Here is a 12057-nt window from a genome sequence, read left to right as displayed (position 1 = left end):
CGTGCTCTCTAGGGCCCGCGTGCTGCAACTACTGAGCCTGCGTGCTGCAACTACTGAATCCCGTGCGCCTAGAGCCTGTGCTCCACAACAAGAGAAGCCACCGCAATGAGAAGCCTGCACACCGCAATGAAGAGTAGCCCCTGCTCACCACAACTAGAGAAAGCCTGCATGCAGCAACAAAGACCCAACGCAGCCAAAAATAAAATAAAATAAAAGGATTCCATGACATGGTTTATGTTACAAGTAAGACAAGAACATTTTTTTTTTCAATAGCAAGTGTGAAGTTATACGGAGAGAAATAATCAGATGCTACACGTGCCATACTTTATAATTGCCTTGCCTTTTAGCTGCGAACCTTAGACTTTCATCTCATCTGTAGGTTTGTCATCATTAGGTAAGAGGAAGCAACACCGGAATGGCGGTGATGCTGCTTCTAGAAAGCTCAAATTGTGTATCCATGACAACATAACTCAGACCCAGAATTATTCGTTATAACCGAAATATAAATTATTTATAAAAATATAAATAAAGCCAAAGTGACTATTTTATTAAAATAGAACTGCTGGGTGGAGAAGATTTATGAAAATAAGGAGCTTTTAAGCTATTGGACTATACCGTTACGAATGAGTTATGGCAAGCATAATGAGTGTCTTGTGCAGGGGTGAGAGGAAAAAAAGAAAACTTTATTCACAGATATGCACAAATAAAAAGTGATGGGTTGTGATTTGTGGGTTTGCTGACCGCAAAGAGGAGCAGTATCTTGTATGTATCCACCTGATCCTGTGAAAGATGCAAAGGCTGGGAAAAGTGTCATGTCAAACACCAGCCTTTCTCCAGCGCCTGCTCTGTGACTGCCCTCTGCTAGGCATCTTAGGCACAGTGTAATTCGAGCACAACAAAGAGTGAAGAGTCGCAGAGTAATTGGCAGAGATTGGAAGGGGGGTGCCAGCGGTGTGGAAATTCAAGTGACAAGAGAGGGGTGGGTGGGTGACACGTCAGAGAGAGGCCCAGCAATAAGAAGTGACCTTCAGGGCAGCTCTGGGGACTCAGCAGGGTGCTCAGCAGAAGGCTTCAGCCCTCCGTGTGCCTCAGTGAAGACTAAAGGCAGTTCTGTGCTTGTTCAAAGCACATTTGTCACACGGTAGCTCTTTAGTTCATATATGGCATGGGAAGAATGGGAAAAAGACCAGAGCACAAAGGGATATTTGTATCTGTCTTTCTGTCCATCCATCCATCCATCTAGCCAATTCAAAGAGGTAGATGGCAAGTTCTTGGTTAACTTAACTACAGCTGTGCCCATTGTTGTTATCAGGACAGCAGCGGATATTCATAATGATGCCCTAAGTCACCGAGGAAAAGCTGTATAATATTATTCTTAAGAAGGTAGACGCATGTAAAAATCTATTCTAGAAAGATTTCCATCTTTTCATTAGATCAATGATTCCTCGAGGGAAGAAATCATTTCTTATTCATCTTTATATCTTTTGACACCCAGCACAATGTTCTTTGCATAGGAGATAAAAATATTTGTGACACTGAGCAGAAGAGAAATAATTTATGTTTTTGGGAAAAAGAATTATGTTGTTTAAAAGCCAGTATTTTTATTATCAGGAGACTCAACCCGAAATAATACATTGCCCTTCCCATACTCCTACCCGTTCTCACCCCTCAAAATAAGATGATGTTTTCATGTATTGAATTAAGGATTCAGTTACTGAAGTGTCTTTAGTAATGCAGAGGATGTGTTTCTAAGACATTTTTCAGGAACATTTAACAGAGGAAGATATTGTACAGGTGGTGTCACATGAAGGGATTATTTCCTGCCAACCTGCATTGTAGGCACCAGGCAGAGGTCCCCTGCTCCTGCCTTTTCCCGGATGATTCTCAGCTCAGTGACTTGGGTGCTACTGGCTGTAAGCCTTATGCAATACCCTAAGCTCAAGGTGGAATTTAGCCAGATAAGACTCAGGGATCAGGACTGCAGAGCTTCCGTAAGATGCCTCTACCTGAGGCTCAGCTAGGGCATCCTCACATCTACCCAGGCCCAGCACATCCCCGAAGAGACTAAATTTTATTCCAGTAGACCCCGCATCGTGTGGTAGAAAGAGCAGTAGGTTTCTTGAGTCTGTGGTCTGGGATTTTAGTGACCATATTTGCCCTAACTGGTAAGCTGTAACCTCCTTGGGCTTCAGTTTTCATAATTATAACATGAGGGTTGTCATATCTGCCCTACAGAATTGTTGGTAGATCATGTGAAATAATGGGTCTGGTAGACACACATCAGGCCAGGGTTCCTCTGTGGCCAGACCAGAGTTTTGGTAACTTTGCTGCCAAGGATGTCTTAACTTACTATACCACTGATAATGGTTGAAAATAAGGAAAATTATAAGGAACTTTTTACTAATAAGCTATGCAATTATAAATGAGTTATTTGGGATATATTGGTAACACCTATGTAAGGAAAGTTAGAAAGTGTTATTTATGAAAAATGAGCCTCTTTGCACACTAAGTACAAACTATGTACTCTTGGCCCAATTAATCCAATACTTTGCGTCTATTATCTTTGCCAGAGACTCTCCCAGCTTCCCAACAGAATTCTGACCGCCTCCATGGATTTCAACAAGCTCGCTAACACTCAACTATTTTCACTAAAATCTAGTTAAGATCCTGTTAACACTTTTCAGCGGGTCAGCAATGTTCTGTCTCTGATGGAAACATCCCACTTAACACAGAGCTATCCTTAGATAAGTGAAAGAATCCTGTTGCAACTCTACAGGTCCTTGTCAGCTTGGTGTTGCCTTCAGAGCTCCTGGTAAACTGCTCCTTGACTTTAAAAAAAAAAGTAGTTTCACATTCTAAATAGTGTATTTTAAACTTCGGGTTTGTTTGTTTGTTTATTTATTTATTTATTTATGGCTGTGTTGGGTCTTCGTTTCTGTGCGAGGGCTTTCTCTAGTTGCGGCGAGTGGGGGCCACTCTTCATCGCGGTGCGCGGGCCTCTCATTATCGCGGCCTCTCTTGTTGCGGAGCACAGGCTCCAGACGCACAGGCTCAGTAATTGTGGCTCCTGGGCCTAGTTGCTCCACGGCATGTGGGATCTTCCCAGACCAGGGCTCGAACCCGTGTCCCCTGCATTGGCAGGCAGATTCTCAACCACTGTGCCACCAGGGAAGCCCCAATAGTGTATTTTAAAGGAGCCCAAACCTTTTTCTGCAATTTTATTCATAGCACACCATATTGCCTGTAGTTTGGTATTTGTTCCAACAGGTTACAATAAAAGTGAAAGCCAGCTGTGTCATACTTCTCACAATTTGCTATTTGCCCTTTTTCAGTTGGAGGTATTTCCAGGGACTAAGGTTCACTGGCGAGTCCTGTACCTTCTGCTCAGCAGCCATGCAGGCAGAGAGGAGACCCCTTTTTTATTTCTTTATTTCATTTTTTCTTTTTTATTTTTTTAATTGAAGTATAGTTAATTTACAGTGTTGTATTACTGCTGTACAGCAAAGTGATTCAGTTATACAATCTTTTCCATTATGGTTTATCATGGGGTACTGAATATAGTTCCCTGTGCTCTACAGTAGGACCTTGTTGTTTACCCATCCTATATATAAAAGCTGACATCTGCTAACCCCAGCCTCCCACTCCATCCCTTCCCCAGCCCCCTTTCCCTTGGCAACCACCAGTCTCTTCTCTGTGTCCATGATTCTGTTTTTGTTTCATAGATAGGTTCATTTGTGTCATATTTTACATTCCATGTATAAGTGATATCATACAGTATTTACTTTTCTCTGTCTGACTGACTTCACTTAATATGATCATCTCTAGTTGCATCCATGTTGCTGCAAATGGCATTATTTTGTTCTTTTTTATGGCTGAGTAGTATTCCATTGTACATATGTACTACATCTTCTTTATCCATTCATCTGTCGATGGACATTTAGGTTGTTTCCATGTCTTGGTTATTGCGAATACTGCTGTTATGAACATAGGGGAGCATGTATCTTTTTGAATTATAGTTTTGTCTGGATATATGCCCAGAAGTGGGATTACTGGATCATATGGTAATTCTGTTTTTAGTTTTCTGAGGAACCTCCATACTGTTTTCCACAGTGACTGCACCAACTTACGTTCCCACCAACAATGTAGGAGGGTTCCCTTTTTGAGGAGACCCCTTTATGAGCAGATGAAGTAGGCTTGGGAAAGGGCCAGACTTTCTGGACCACAGAATGTGTTTATACAAGTTCTAAAAATGGAATTTTGGAGTTTGGGTAGTCGTCTTTCAATCTGCTTGAGTGTAGGAGCTACGACAAAATGTTATTTCATTCAACAAATATTTACCTCTTACAATGTGCCAAGCACTATAGGTCTTGTGGAGAAAGCATTGATCAGAACAGACAAAGCTCTACCTTCATGAAGCATATTTCCTTGGGGGGGGGTGGCAATATATTTTTAGGAGGAGAGTGCTATGCTAGTAATTTGGCTCTCAGGGAGAAAAGAGGCCTAATTTTTAGCATTTGCCAAGCATGGCTAATTTCAGGCTACCAGTGTGAATGGGAGTTGGGGAGACAGATGTATAACCAGCAATCTGTTTTTTTTGAGGAAGCTCCATAGTGTTTTCCACAGGGGCTGCACCAATTTACATTCCCACTGACAATGCACAAGGGTTCCCTTTTCTCCATATCTCTTCAGGACTTGTTATTTGTTGTCTTTTTTGCAGTGCTGACTTTGACAGGTGTGAAGTGATACCTCATTGTGGTTTTGATTTGTGTTTCCCTCATGTTTAGTGATGTTTAGCATCTTCTCATGTGTTTGTTGGCTATCTGTAGGTCTTCTTTGGAAAAATGTCTATTCAGGTCCTCTGACCATTTTTTAAACCAGTTGCTTGTTTTTCTCATGTTGAACTGTATGAGTTCTTTGCACATTTTGGAGAGTAGCCCCTTGTTAGATATATGATTTGCAAATAACTTCTCCCATTCAGTAGGCTACTTTTTCAGTTTGTTCACTGTGTAAAAACTTTTTGTTTGATGTAGTCCCATTTGATTATTTTTGCTTTTGTTTCCTTGCCTGAGGAGATATATCCAAAACAATATTGTAAGACCGATGTCAAAAAGCATACTGCGTATGTTTTCTTCTAGAAGTTTTATGGTTTCAGCTCTTCAAGTCTTTAATCCATTTTTAGTTTCTTTTTGTGCACAGAGAGAGAGAATTAGGAGGCATCCTTTGAGCCCAGCCACACACTCCCCCTCTGGTCACCAGAGCTATATGCTCTAGCGATATGCTTTTCTGTGGGCTCTGTGGGCCCTTCTGTTATGGTGGGCTGGCTACTTTGGGTGTGCTGATATGCAGGGCAGACTCCTGGCTCGGTTGACTACCAGGCCCTGCCTCATGCGGTGGCTGCCAGCCTGCTGGTGGATGGGGCCAGGTCACAGCTTGGCTGGCTGTGACGCCCTGAGTGTGCCTGGGGCTGGTGCCAGCCTACTGGTGGGCAGGTAAGTCCCTGGCACTAATAAGCTAGAGGGAGGACTCCAAAATGGTGCTCACCATCATCAGTGTCCTTGTGGTTAAATGAGCTCCTAAAAGTGGCTGCTGCCAGTGTCTTTGTTCCCAGTGGAGTCCCAGTTGCCTCTTGCCTCTCCAGGAGGCTCTCCAAGGTGAGCAAGTGGGTCCAAACCAGGCTCCTTTCAAATCACTGCCTCTGTGCTGGACTTGGAGTGTGTGAGATTTCCGTGTGCCCTTAGGATTGGAGTCTCTGTTTCCTATAGCCCTCCGCCTCTCTCAAATGCAAATCCTGCTGGCCTTCAAAGCCTGATGTTCTGGGGGCTTGTTTTCCTAGTGTAGGACCTCCAGGCTGGGGAGCCCAGTTCGGGGCTCAGACCACTCGATCCTTGGGGAGAACCTCTACAGTTGTGATTATCCTCCCGTTTGTAGCTCACCTACCTGGCGGTGTGGGTTCTGACTATACCAATTCTCCATCCCTCTTACCGATGTCATTTCATTTCCTTCTTTATATCTTTAGTTGTGGAAAATACTTTCTCTAGTCTTCAGATCTTCTTCATAGATAGTTTCTCTGTAAATAGTTATGATATTGGTGTGTCCATGGAAGGAGGTGAGTTTGGGGCTTCCTACTCTGCCATCTTGGACACTCAAACCAGAATTAGCTTCTCTGTTACTGCCTCTGTCCCTTACTAGCTGTTTGTTTCCCTTTGCCCACACATGATTAGCTCCACGGAAGTAGGGACATGCTATAATGCTTCATACCATTATACTCCTGGTGCCTAGCACACAGTAGGCACTCAGTACATATTTGTGGAGTGAATGTTGTTATATCTTTCTCCATAGTTTAGTTTCCATAACTGTGAGATCTAAATAATAATACCAACTTTACAGGTAGTTTTGAAGAATAAATATAAAATGATGTGTACAAAGTGCATTTGCACATCCAATGTACAGAAAACATGACAACATGGAAGCTGTAATTATTATTTTCCATATTCTGTGTCATTTAGAATCTTGATAAAGATTTTTGACATCCAGAAGGGAGGCTTCTTCATGGGAAAAATAATGGTGGCTAACTTTCATTAAGACTTTCACTAAGCACCATCTCTTGAGTAACTCAGAAATGGAGGACTTCCTCATCGAAAAGCCATAAAGTCCAAACTACCTTAACTGCATCACTGCAATTAGAAAGAATTTGTCCTACCCACAGTAATAAACTAGGACAGAAGCAAGAGAAACATGCTCTAGGAACTGACTTCCTACACGTAAATATTATTTACTATGATGATTGTTGTTTTAAAATGGTACCTACTCTGGGCTTTTGGAATAAAAATCAAAGGCCTGCAGTGGTGTTAAAAGTAGATGAGCAGAGACCGAACTGTTTGAGAGACGTACACTCAATTGTCATGGTAGCCAAAAGCTCCCAAATAGATCCTTTCCTCTTGCCCAGATGTTTAATGTCTATAGTAACATGCCCTAGATGGTGACAGAGCCAAATGTGAATGTATAATACCATTTTTTTTTTTTTTGTCCTCGACAGTTTAGAAAATCTTTTTAACGCTCAGTTTAGCTGGGAGTAAGCAAGTGAGAATTTGGTAGAACATCTGTGTTTCTGAAGTTTGTATTTTTGAGCTGTGTATGAATTCTCAGTTGCCTTTTTAGATGAATGTATTAATTTCACACATTTTGAAGATAAATTCATAAAACCAACTATTAAGAGTATATCTGGGAATTGAGGCTACAGAATTTAAAACTGTTGATATGAATCTTTTATTTTCTCATGTTATGGCTTAGGTACCAATTCAGGCTAATGACTGTTAAAGAAAAGAACACATTAATTTGCAAGCCGCTCCTAAAGTTGATTGTTTTAAGAAAAGACCTTTGCCTTGATTATAGCTTTTCAGTAAGTGAAATTGTATGTATGTATTTTTTAAGTGTATTTTATTTTCGCAAGATTTTTTATTCTTATTTTATACAAGAAAGCTAGTGTTAGCCAACATTTTCCTGTGAAAATACCTCTGATGAAGGTAAAAAGTATAACCTCATCTTACCACTGACTCTATGACCTAATGAAAGAATGTTAACTGAGGGTCATAATGCATGTTCAAAGAACAGTTAACTTTTCTTGAGAAAAAAAATTTAATGTTCAGTTAATCTGCACGAAGAGTAATGAACATGAAAGTCTAATACATAAAAGAAATAAAGTATTTATTGCAGGTATTTTTTTTTTCTGGTGGCTGCAGGGTGGAGGAGAACGAGGGACAATAAGGATTTTGTAAGGAGATCAGAGTCAGATAATCAGGGAGAAAGAAAAGAGTAGGAGAAACCGATGGAAAAAAAATGTAACTAACTCCTCCTACCTGGTATTACGCCTAGACCTTTACCTCACGTGGGTCCTAGTTCCCCTTCTCTCTCAATAGACACATAAAATCCTGCTCGCTCCACCCCATGGACCCAGGTATGCTACTCTCCCCTTTCTAAGATACGCTTTGTTTCCCCAGCTGTGCAACCAGCCCCAGAGAGGCAGTGTGTCTCTGAGTCACCTGAGCTCCGTGCTGCTGCCTTCCTGCTGTCCACCCACCTCTCTTCACCTCTGACGATCTTCCTAGTGTCTGCAGGCTCTTCTGGGACGACTATCTCAGAGGGAAGTGCCTCTCAGGTAAGTCTTTTTCACCTCCCCTGTGGATCTTTGCAGATTTCAGTCTGATGATCTCTTTAAGCAGAAGTTGTCCTTTTTAGGGCAATGCAGTTTAATAGAACTTTCTGCAGCCACAGAAATGTTCTGGGTCTGTGCTATCCAGTATGGTAGCCAGTAGCCACTTGGGGCTACTTAGACTTAACTTAATTAAAATGAAATACAGTTAAATATTTGTCTCCTTAGCCACACTACCCACATTTGGGGTGCTCAATTGTCACGTGCTGCTGGTGGCAGCTGAATTAGATGGTGCAGCTTTAGAGGAATCCCAGGTCTGGTGGGAATGGGCCGATTCTGGTCAAGTTCAGGTGGGTGGAGAGAAGCCCCAGGGAATCGTGGTCTCAGAGGAAAGCCACGGTGGATGCAAAGGTCCAGCAACTATCTGTTAGCCAGGCTTCCTGCAGCAGGCTATCTTGAAGGGAGACTGGAGCAGGGCAATTCCATGGCTTCCACACGCCCCCAGCTCCCAATAAACAGTGGTGTAGCCTCAAGTGTGGAATTTCGAGTCAGGCCTGGGTTTGTTGGAATGTTGGCTCCACCAGTAGTTAGCTCTGGGACATAGGAAGTTACGTAAATTCGCTCAAGCTTTGTTTCTTCATTTGTAAAATCAAGATGATAATACCTACTTGCCAGGGCTGCGGTGTAAATTCAGTGAGGTGATAAATGGAAGGCAGCACAGTGCCTGGCATATCCTAACCACCTACTGTATCAGCCGGAAATTAGATGCTGTAGGTCCTGTGTGTCAGCCTCAGGCCCTGCTTCCTGCAGCTTAAACAAAATACTGATTAGCCTTTTGAACTGAAGTACTAAACAAACGAGAATAATTCAGGAATTGTTGCTACATTGCCTGTAATTTTCAAACACATTATTCTATACAAATATAAGTCTCCTCACATGAAGATGCTGTTTTGAAGAATAATGTGTGCGTGCGCGTGCGTGTGTGTGTATACAGACTAATCTTTATTCACACTATTACACCAGGCAGGCACTGGTAACAGTGCATGTGGAAAGATGTCCTTGACCTCTGTTTGTGGACCCAAGTCAGCTGCTGTTTTCATCACAGACATTCACACTTGCTCATGATTGAAATTGTCTAGTCCAAGGATTGTACTACATTCCTGTGGTCCGCATTCCAGGTTGCAAAGGGAGGAGAAATATTTTAAAGGGCAGATTGTCTGCACATCTTGGGAGTTTCTTCTGCCTTCTTTCCTTGCAATTCCACATACTTCTACCCACGCGAGAGCAAATGGGGTTGGTGTTGATGGGGCTCCGTAAGAGAGAATCAACTGGCTGACCTTGTAGAGATCCTGCTGGAACTTGAAGATATGAGGATCAGACTGTGGTCCAAAAACACAGATGGTTTCAACTGCCTGAACTTCTAGTTTCAGCGTGCTTCCAAACTCCATCTCTCAGCTTCTGTGCAAAACAGATCGTATATTTTGACAAGAGGAGAAGGGGGAGGAGTTCAGATGACTAATATTTATGGAGCATCCTCACTATGAATTGAGTTTTAAATAGTCAAGATCTTCCCCTGGAGGAAGGCTGACGAATTGTTTGAAAAGGGGTGCCTGTGTGTGCTGGAGTGGGGGAAAGCCACAGAATTACAAATCCAAACGGGTCCTCAAGAGCGGGGCTTCCCCACCCTCCCTCTCTGATTCCTGCTAAGCAGGAAACATGTTCTGTAGCTCCTCCCAATTGACTTCACCTTCCAGATAAGCTTTGAAGGTTTTGAAGGGCTGCTTTTTTTATTTTAGGGACTCTGTCCCCTCCCCTGAAATCTGGGCTGTCTTGTGATTGTTTCAACTAGTAGAGTACATCTGCTAAAAGAAAAGAGGCATCTCTTTTTTTTTTTAAATTTATTTTAAGGGTTTCATTTTAAGGGTTTCACTACAGACAGGGTAACCAAGAGAAGGAAATTGGGGAATTTGCAGCTGACTCAGAGACTTTGGGGGGCCCTCCTATAGCGGTCTCCCAGACTCTCTGCTCACCCCATCCCCAAACAATTTTATTTCTGATCCATCAGTAGGTAAGGCTATGGAATTGTTTCTTTATTTTGGTCCTTTTCCCTGGAAAAAACAGTAGAATTCCTTTGCTGTCTGCAAAACTGTCGATCCATACAACCTGCCGGAAGGTAAATAGGTGAGGAAGTCACTCCAGGAAGCAATCGCTACCAGACCCTAGACTGCTGCTGTCCTCTAAAACAATTCTTAGCAAAAATTTTAAACCAAGTATACTAGCAGTTCTTGGAATTCGTTGGTATTTATTCTGTTAATATACGAAACACTAGCCAAATACTGTTACTGAGTAATTATTATGAGAGGTACTAATATTTTTGAGAACTTCAGTGATGTAGAACAGTGGTCCGCAAACTTTTTGGCACCAGGGACCGGTTTCATGGAAGACAGGTTTTCCACAGACCGGAGCAGGGTGGGGGATGGTTTCGAGGTGATTCAAGCACATTACATTTATTGTGCACTTTATTTCTATTATTATTACATTGTGATATATAATGAAATAATTATACAACTCACCATAATGTAGAATCAGTGGGAGCCCTGAGCTTGTCTTCCTGCAACTAGCTGGTCCCATCTGGGGGTGATGGGAGACAGTGACACCCGACGTGAGTTGCTTATGTCCGGTCTACTCCGTGATCTCGTTTTGCTGCTTCACAAAGACAGCGTGTTGGAAATGGAAGCAGGCTTTTCATTGCTTTTGTGGCAATCTCAGGATATTCTGCCTTGACTTTAATCCAGAACATACGGAGATTTGAAGTTGTCTCAAACATACTTTTAAGGCCACCGTCATTTGCGATCTCAAGCAGTTGATCCTTTTCTAGCGTGGACAAAGTCGATTCACCTGGCTTGTTCACAAATGGGTCACGGATCCATTCCTTCCCAGTTCGGGGATCTTTTGTGGTTGGGAAGTAATGCTCAAACTCTTTTGAAAGCTGCCATAGGTGATAGAAAGAAGGCCCTGGTTCATTCTCTTTCAAAATCTCTGCTACTGTTTGAAACATGTCAAAAATCCCAGTGTTTACTCGTCGCTCCCGTAATTTCAGTTTGGCTTTGAATGCAGCCACTTTATCTGCCGACTTGAACACAGTTGTCATTCTCCCCTGAAGTGACAGATTGAGTTCGTTGAGCAGGTTGAACATGTCACACAAGTAAGCAAGTTTTGCGACCCATTCTGTGTCACTGAAATGTGCTGCCAGTGGTGACTGTTTTTCTAAACGAAATCTCTGGAGCGGCTCTCGGAACTCAAAAACTCTGGCCAGTGAACTGCCTTTAGAAAGCCATCTCACTTCTGTGTATAAGAGAAGACGTGTGTGCTCTGCATCCATCTCCTCACAGAGCCGCGCGAACAGACGTGAGTTAAGGGCGTGTACTTTAATGTGGTTGATAATTTTAATCACATCCCGCAAAACGTTGTTAAGTTCAGGTGACATTTTTCGGCTAGCCAGCATTTCTCTGTGGATGACACAGTGCGTAGACTCACATTCAGAAGCGACCTCTTTGACCCGAGTAGTGAAACCAGTCATGGCAGCCACTCCATCTGTGCATACACTGACACAAAATGACCAATTCACTTTTCCTGGTATGTAATCATTCAAAGACTTGAATAGTTCTGCAGCTGTGGTGTTGGTTGGCAACAAAAGTGCACGTAACACATCCTCATGCACATCCTCCTGAAAAATGTATCGCACAAAACAAGCGTTGTTGCCTTGTTGTGAACATTGGTAGACTCGTCAACCTGGATTGCGTACCACAGTGACTCATTAATCCTCTCTAACAGTTGTGCCTCAGTATCCTCTGCTATTTCATCGATTCGTCTAGTTATGGCGCTAGCCGAAAGAGGAACATGTGCCC

General features: G+C 42.6%; 1 protein-coding gene across 6 annotated transcripts in view; it reads left to right on the top strand.

The window, feature by feature from the left end:
- ENOX1 (ecto-NOX disulfide-thiol exchanger 1) overlaps positions 1–12057 on the top strand; it is a 612162-nt gene that overhangs the window by 177747 nt on the left and 422358 nt on the right. For all 6 annotated transcript variants that reach the window (XM_061170742.1, XM_061170743.1, XM_061170741.1 and 3 more), the window contains exon 3: positions 7998–8155. The gene's annotated coding sequence lies outside the window, so the exon portion shown is untranslated. The remainder of the gene's footprint in view (positions 1–7997; positions 8156–12057) is intronic.

The sequence above is a fragment of the Eubalaena glacialis genome, chromosome 16 (assembly GCF_028564815.1).
Source record: "Eubalaena glacialis isolate mEubGla1 chromosome 16, mEubGla1.1.hap2.+ XY, whole genome shotgun sequence".
Classification (NCBI taxonomy): Eukaryota; Metazoa; Chordata; class Mammalia; order Artiodactyla; family Balaenidae; genus Eubalaena; species Eubalaena glacialis.
The sequence above is the reverse complement of the archived record's forward strand: the minus strand, read 5'-3'. Positions and strand labels throughout refer to the sequence as shown.